The sequence below is a fragment of the Eumetopias jubatus genome, unplaced genomic scaffold, assembly GCF_037043125.1.
Source record: "Eumetopias jubatus isolate StellerSeaLion01/CBP00866 unplaced genomic scaffold, mEumJub1_p1.0 scaffold_9, whole genome shotgun sequence".
In the NCBI taxonomy this organism is placed as follows: Eukaryota; Metazoa; Chordata; class Mammalia; order Carnivora; family Otariidae; genus Eumetopias; species Eumetopias jubatus.
The window spans coordinates 55,912,096-55,919,069 of record NW_028274815.1 but is presented as its reverse complement, the minus strand read 5'-3'; positions in this window follow the sequence as shown (position 1 = coordinate 55,919,069).

Genomic DNA, 6,974 nt, shown 5'->3' with positions numbered 1-6,974 from the left:
TCAGCCACACACACAGCTGCTGCTACCAGGAGAAATGGAAGCGCTGACGCCCAGTGATCTTAGGAAAGAAGAAGAAAGTCTTCTTCTGTAGCTGTGATTTGTTTTAAGTGTTGGGAGATATATATAAAAAGAACTTTAAGACACGCATAAGAAAAAGAGAAGAAATTGAATAGGTCACTTAGCCTCTCTGTCTCCGCTTGCTCATCTGGGAAGTAGGCAAGTGGAACTAAGTGCTTTGACTTAGCCCTAAAATTCTCGAGTTCTCTATGATGGAAAAGGGGCTGCAAAAGGGGGACTGACCCAAGGCAGAGCAATCACCTCACCCCGCTTGTGATGGTGACTCCCACTTCCCAGGACAGGATGGTCATTTCTGACCATTCTGACCAAAGGGACATTCTGAAAGAGAATGGTAGCATTTATCTCTGGCCTCAGTCCCCCCCCCCCCCCACACACACTCACACACACATTCTCACACACTTTTTTTTTTCTTTTCCCCAAGGGAATTGTTTGCGACTAAGTGAAAGCCACAAATAGCTCTGCGGAACTATTTAGGAAAGTCAATATGCAATTACGCAAAAGTCTATGATAAGGAGGCCCCCTCGGAAGCAGAAAGCACCACAGGGGAAGAAGGAGCGCGTTTCTCTCTCGCAGTCCAGGCGGGTGTGGGAAGGTGGACAGGACTGGTTCAGATTCCGTCTCTGTTGGTTTCCCTGACTCTGTCTCTGCTTCTGCTGGTATCTCGTCTCCCTTTCTCAGTCTCTGTCACTGTCACTCTGCGTCTCTCTCTTTCCTCCGGGGCTCCCATCCTTTCCCGCACCCTCCGCCCCCCCGTCCCCTCCCCTCGCGGGGCGCGGGGCCACCACCTCTCTCCCAGGTGTGAGCGCGACGGAGCGGGCAGCGCTGCACCAGGAGGCCGCCAGGGCCCGGCGGTGACTCGCGATCCACCCGGCGGCGGCTGGAACCCGGGAGAAGGAACCGCTTCAATCCCCACACGGGGTACCGCCGCCTCTAATCCCATTAGCGCACCTGAAATAATAACCGCGGCCACAAACGCGCGCTTGTTCCAGCCCCTACGAGGGGGCCGCCGCGGCCGCAGGGGGCGAGGGGGCCGAGGTTCCCAAAGGCTCCCGCATCCCAAACAGACTTGAAGAGCACACTGGGCCTTCGAGGAGGAAGCGGGAGCTGGGCGGCAACCCAGGGCTCACGGCGCCCCCGGGGAAAGAGCCGTCCAGGAACCGAGGCCAGAAGCTTCCGGAACTGGACTAAAGGGACGAGGGTGGGATGAGCCGGAGTTCTCAAGTCCAGATGGGGAAAGGCGCCCTCGGGTGCTGAGCCCCCAGAAGCGGAAGACCGAGGCCGGGGGCCCGAGTCGCCGCGCGCCGGTCCGCGGGTCCTCGCGCTCCGGCTCCCCTGCCACCCCCCGCCGCCCAGGCCTGACCCACTCGCTCCGGCTGAAGCTGAGGCGAACCCCAAAGAGAAGATAGGGCGGCGGTCCAACATGGACGGGGGAGGAGGATCCTGGCAGGAGAGGGGAACTTTTCACCCATGGCTCTTTCCAGACGGTGCCGGGTCCCCGGGGAACAGGTTCCCCCAGGCCCCTCCCCCTACACCGCCGCCCCTGCGCCCAGCCAGGTGTGAGCGGAGGCCGCGGCCGCCACCCACGGGAAGCGTACCTTGCCGGGTCCACCACCCAGCCCGGGGTGTCCGTGCCCCCGGGGGTGCAGGCAGGCCCGGGGCTCTGGGTGGCTGGGCGCGTGGGGAGCAGACTGCGCCGCGGGGCGCCGCGGGGACCGGCCATCCCAACACACACAGGTGACAGGGCAGCCCCGCTGAGGGCTCTGCGGTGAAAGGACACCACTCGAGAGTCCCGGAAGTGGCCGCTGATCTGCCAGTAAATGAAGTTATCCTGGATGAGCTCTCAAGACGGGGCTTCTCTCCAGGCTGTGGGCCCCGCTGCGAACCGATTTGTTAGCGGCTTATACGTCCACTTCTCCCATTAGTTGTAAGTTTTCAAACTGGCCCTTTCTTGGATAAATCGCCTGGAAAGAATTACGCTTTTTCGCAAGCATAGCCATAGCCTGATGTTAATTTAAAAAAAAAAAAAAAAAGACAAGGAAGGATGATATTTATTTTTCATTTTTAAATAAGGGCACGGAAAAGTATGTTTTCCCAGATATTCACAAGTGAATCACTACTCAGCAGGCGTCTTTCGGCTTCCTGTTCTTTCCTTCTGTGTTTTCCAGGCTACTAGAATTCTTTCTGAACTGCAGGAAGCCTTCGATGTTTTTCTTATTCATTAGATAACTCAATGAAATGTTAAAATATTGATTTTTGAATAATCAGTACATTTTTGCCTGAAGGTTTTTGTTTTGCTTTGTTTTGTTTTTACAAAATAGGCCCCTTCATCCAGCCGATCGTGGATGCTAATCATGACCACGCTGGCTCATCCTCTTGTTTCAAAGGTAAATGTTTGCCTTTGGTGACAGGAGCACTTTGACCAGACCTCTAACAGCACTCAGTACTTCTTTATTAGTTTAGAAGACATCAAACATGTGATTGGTTCTTGTAAGAATTTTCTACGTTTTTTAGCTATTGTCAGTAGGGTCCTGGTTGTCCTTATTGCTTTACTCTGGACCAATGGACCCCAAAAGCATCTTATAAAATAATAATCTGTCACACAGTTCAGTTGATTATGCTCAAGCTTAAAAGATACCCACCTTCACCACCTCCAGCTCTGTACTGTAGTACAGTTGAAACCATCCTGTCCTTTCACATGCAGTGCAAGCAATCTCATTGCTGTAAGTAGTCAATGTCAGTTCAGGTTCTCTGATATATCTACATTTAATGCAATATTTTAAAGTCATTCTGACGTAGTGCCACATCAAAATGTATATTTGAAGAGGATCATTGAAATATACTTATGCATCAATAAAATGCCCTAAAACCATCTCCTTTTCACTCTTAAATTTTTATTAAAAGGCACCCTAATAACTAGTCATGTGGTACTAGGTTTTATTAAAATGCACTGAGGAATTTTAACTTCAGAAAAGCAGATGAACAGTTGTAAGAGCCCTGCACCCAGGTTTATGTCTCTTCCACCAAAATCAGCTTGACTTCTCTGTATTTTATTAGAGTTGGTTTTGTTTATTTGTTTCTTAAGTCACAAAATTACCTCTCTATGGTAATTATGATTATTCAGAAGATACACCACTATCAAACAGGAGTCAAAGTTATCTTCATGAATTTTTTTGTACAAAGCTTGCATAATGCTAGGGCTCCATAAATATTTTTAAAAATCATAACCAAAATATATGCAATAGTTTTAAATGTTTAACAGATCACCAAACAGCCTCTGCTACATAAAGGCATCTGACTATGAATTTCATGCACACTTTCTCCCGCATGTGATCTCCAAGTGAAAACACTGAAGTTTCACATTTTCATCCAAGATTGCCAAAAAGAACTGCACTAAAAGTTTTCTAATTACCAGTTCTCATTTACCCTCCTCCTCAAAGTACTTTTCTTGATTACTGAACAATGTCATGTTTCAAATTCCAAGAGTTAATTTGTACATCTTAGATTATCTAGGCAGTCGATATATTTAACTAGACTATCAAGCAAATGCACACTCAGAGCCAGGCAAACCACCAATATTTTTTTCAGAGATGCTGAGCTTGTCCCATCATCTTTTCTTTCTGTCTTTTCCCAAGCCAACTGTACAGACTTGTGCCTTTGTCAAGTGGCTTAGGTGTGCCTGTACTTAATATAATGTCCTCAACTTGGATATGAAATAGGATTACACCACAGGATCTGTCCTGTGAGTCAAGGTTGGGTCCTGTTGCCCTCTCCTACTACTTAGCAGCATGAAATCCACCCCCTCCCACTACCCCCCCATCCCCCCACCCCATACTGGACAAGAGAAGTTTCTGAAGTCATAGGAGCTGTAGTTTTTCCATTGTCCAGTAGACGGCACAAAAGATCAAGCCTTCAAAAGCTGAAAAATCCGCCAAGGCTGTTTCTTTTGGTTGGAGTATGTTTGAGAGTGCTGTTCATTTTAAACAGCCAACCAGATTTGTATCTGTGAAGCAGAGAAGTCTCTCAAAACTTAAGATAACTCACCAAGGTTTTAAAATGTAGTGATATGAGAAAGTTTTGCATATCCACTCAACAAAATGCCACCTCAGATAGTACCAGCTGTTATAAATGTGGGGTTTAAAGGTAAAGACTATTGAGAAATTTATTTTTTAAAAGTTACCTTTAAAGAAATTAAACTGAGAGAAATTGTAAGACATTTCATTTTTAATTATCTTTGAATTGATAAAATATATGCAAACTGAACCTTCAAAAATCCTATATTGGAATTTTGCGTGATGCATCTCTGCTTTTTATTAAACTTAACACACAACTCAGACCAGAAAATGGAGCATTGTATTTCACATGAGCTTACATATACACACATATGTAATATGTAGTAAAGAAGGGGAAGAAATGGTCTAAGTTTTGTGAGGAGCTTTTGGGGAATATTGGAGGGTGAAGCCACTAGAAATAACTTAGTTGAAACTTCACCTCTTCTAAAGCAATGTGTGACTTTGGCTAATATTTATATTTTACTAAAAGGCTTCTATTTCCCTTTTCATTCTACAGACGCTCCTTATGAAGAAGAGGGGGGGATGGTAAAGTGTGGGCTAATAACTCATTTCCCAGTTAATTTTATTAAGAATTTATAGCACTGTTTAGAAAGTTTTAAGACAACCATAAATTTTATTAGGAATATTTTATTAAGCCCTCCATTTAATTAATAAAAGACCTCTATAACTTCTGAAAATGTCAGAGCTAGTAATTATGTTAACCAGTGTAATTTTCCCCCTCTAGAGACGAAAGCATTTTAATGATTTGAAATAGAAAGGTAGCAAGGAAAACAACACCACCCCCCCCAGTTTTTTTTTTCCTTAACTTTTGCTTTATCCAGTCAGAATATAGTGACTTAGGTATTTTCCCTGCAATGGTTAGAGAGCCTAAACTGACCTCTCACTGACTTCTGAACTGGACCCAGACATTGTTTTCTGAAGCAAAATGCAGTAAACAAATCTCTCAGTTCTTCTAGCCCGGATGGCTTTGGGGCCCCTGATTAACGTCTTCCCTAATCCACTCAGTTAACCCCCTTTCACATCACCTAACCAGGTTTTCCCCTTTTATAGACCTCTAAATAGTTTATTTCACTTTTCTCACAGCTATTCATTAGCTTTGACTTCTTGGTACCCCTCTCCTATCACATCCAGGCTCTTATCTCAAGCATTCCTCTATTATCTCTGCTAGATTTTAAATCCATTTTCTTCAAACTGTCTTTCCCTCTTCTTATTTCTGTTTTTTGAAATGCAAATGCTAATGTATGTGTGGGGTGGGGGGGAGACGCAGACTTTGAATGTTCTTGAAGTACAAATCCCAAGCCTCCACGCCATGGGACAACCTAAAGAGCAATCGCAACATTTTAACAGGCATCTTAGAGTTAGGTGGCAGATGATAAACCCTTATCATTCTGTGAACACAGCTGCCAAACTCGATTGATTAACAGGCTTTTGTTTATTCTGGGCTGGCAAATACACACACATTTTACCTTAAGAGGTGCCTCCTTAATTTCTGAGGGTTTTGGAGCTGACTCATCAGTGTGAACTTTGGGGACAAAAGCCTAATTCAGGGTATATGTCTTTTCAGAGACACAATTCCTTATAGGAGAACAGAAGTTAGAGGGGAGTGCTCAGAAAGGACTGTACCAACAGTCTAAAGGGGCACCACTTGTTTTAAATGCCTTCTTGCAAGGAAGATCTAAACAATAGAGACCTAGGCCTCAGCCTGCCCCTTTAAAGTATTCGCTCTCTATCTTTGGGAAGATGCTCTGGGATGTTTAGAGCAAGCTGAGTATGGAAGGCACGTGTTGCAAGAGCTAAGGGCAAGTGGCAGAACCCTTCACCAGGCCAAGTTTTTGCAAAACAAAAGTGCTATTGCCTCAAAAAGCAAATATCTGAAATAACTTCGGGATAGGTGTTGTCACAGAACAAGTATAACTATCAGTGGTAGTTTACTAATATACCTATAACTCTCCCTTTACCTTTTCCTTTTAATAGATGATTAATTGCTGCCCTGCCAAAGGAGAGTTTTGGTTTTTTTTTTTTTTTTTTTTTTTTTTATGGCTACTATATTACAACTCTAGACTTCCTCTGTGCAATTTCTCTCAGCAAGCCCCAACTGTAATAACTGTTTGCTAATTGTAAAATCCTTATCCAGAATGAGGTTTGGGCAAACAATTTGTACTACTGTAATTACACTGTAAAAGTGTTTTAGCCCCTTGATTGTTCAGAATTAATCTTATAAAGACCTAGGAGTAGCATTAGGTTCGCAGTTGTAAATGGAAGAGGGGGGAGGGAAGAAAGAAGACACTTTTCAAAACTAGTAAGAGTTTATTTAAGCCCACAAACTCAAACTATCCCTTGCTTTAAGGAAAACCTGTGTGTAGGTAATTTAAAGTATTTTTAAGGTAATCTGACACATCATGGTTGAAGCACACAATAGTTTTCCTACTGCTTTGAAGTTTTTGGTCATGTTTGAAAAGGAGTGACTTCACCTGAATCTTCTTTTTTCATCTCTGCTAGAAAACAAATTTCCCAAAAAGCAAAAATACAAAATAAATTCTATTGTCAAAGAAATCTTTATCAAAACTGGCCTTTTCCAAATTTATAAACATGGCCGCAGAGTTGAGGTAACTCCAAGCCGGTTACCTAAGTAAGCCTTTACTGGAGAACCCCTAAGGACTCTTAAAGACTATGATCATCGAAATGTATTTCGCAGTAAATTTCTCTCAGTTAAATTATACTTACACAATTTCCCTCGCAGTTCATTTAAGGATCATAAACGTAGATGTGCCCAAGTCGATGTTTGGCTCGACCCCCCTCCTCCGTGCGTTCCCCTCTACAGCCAGC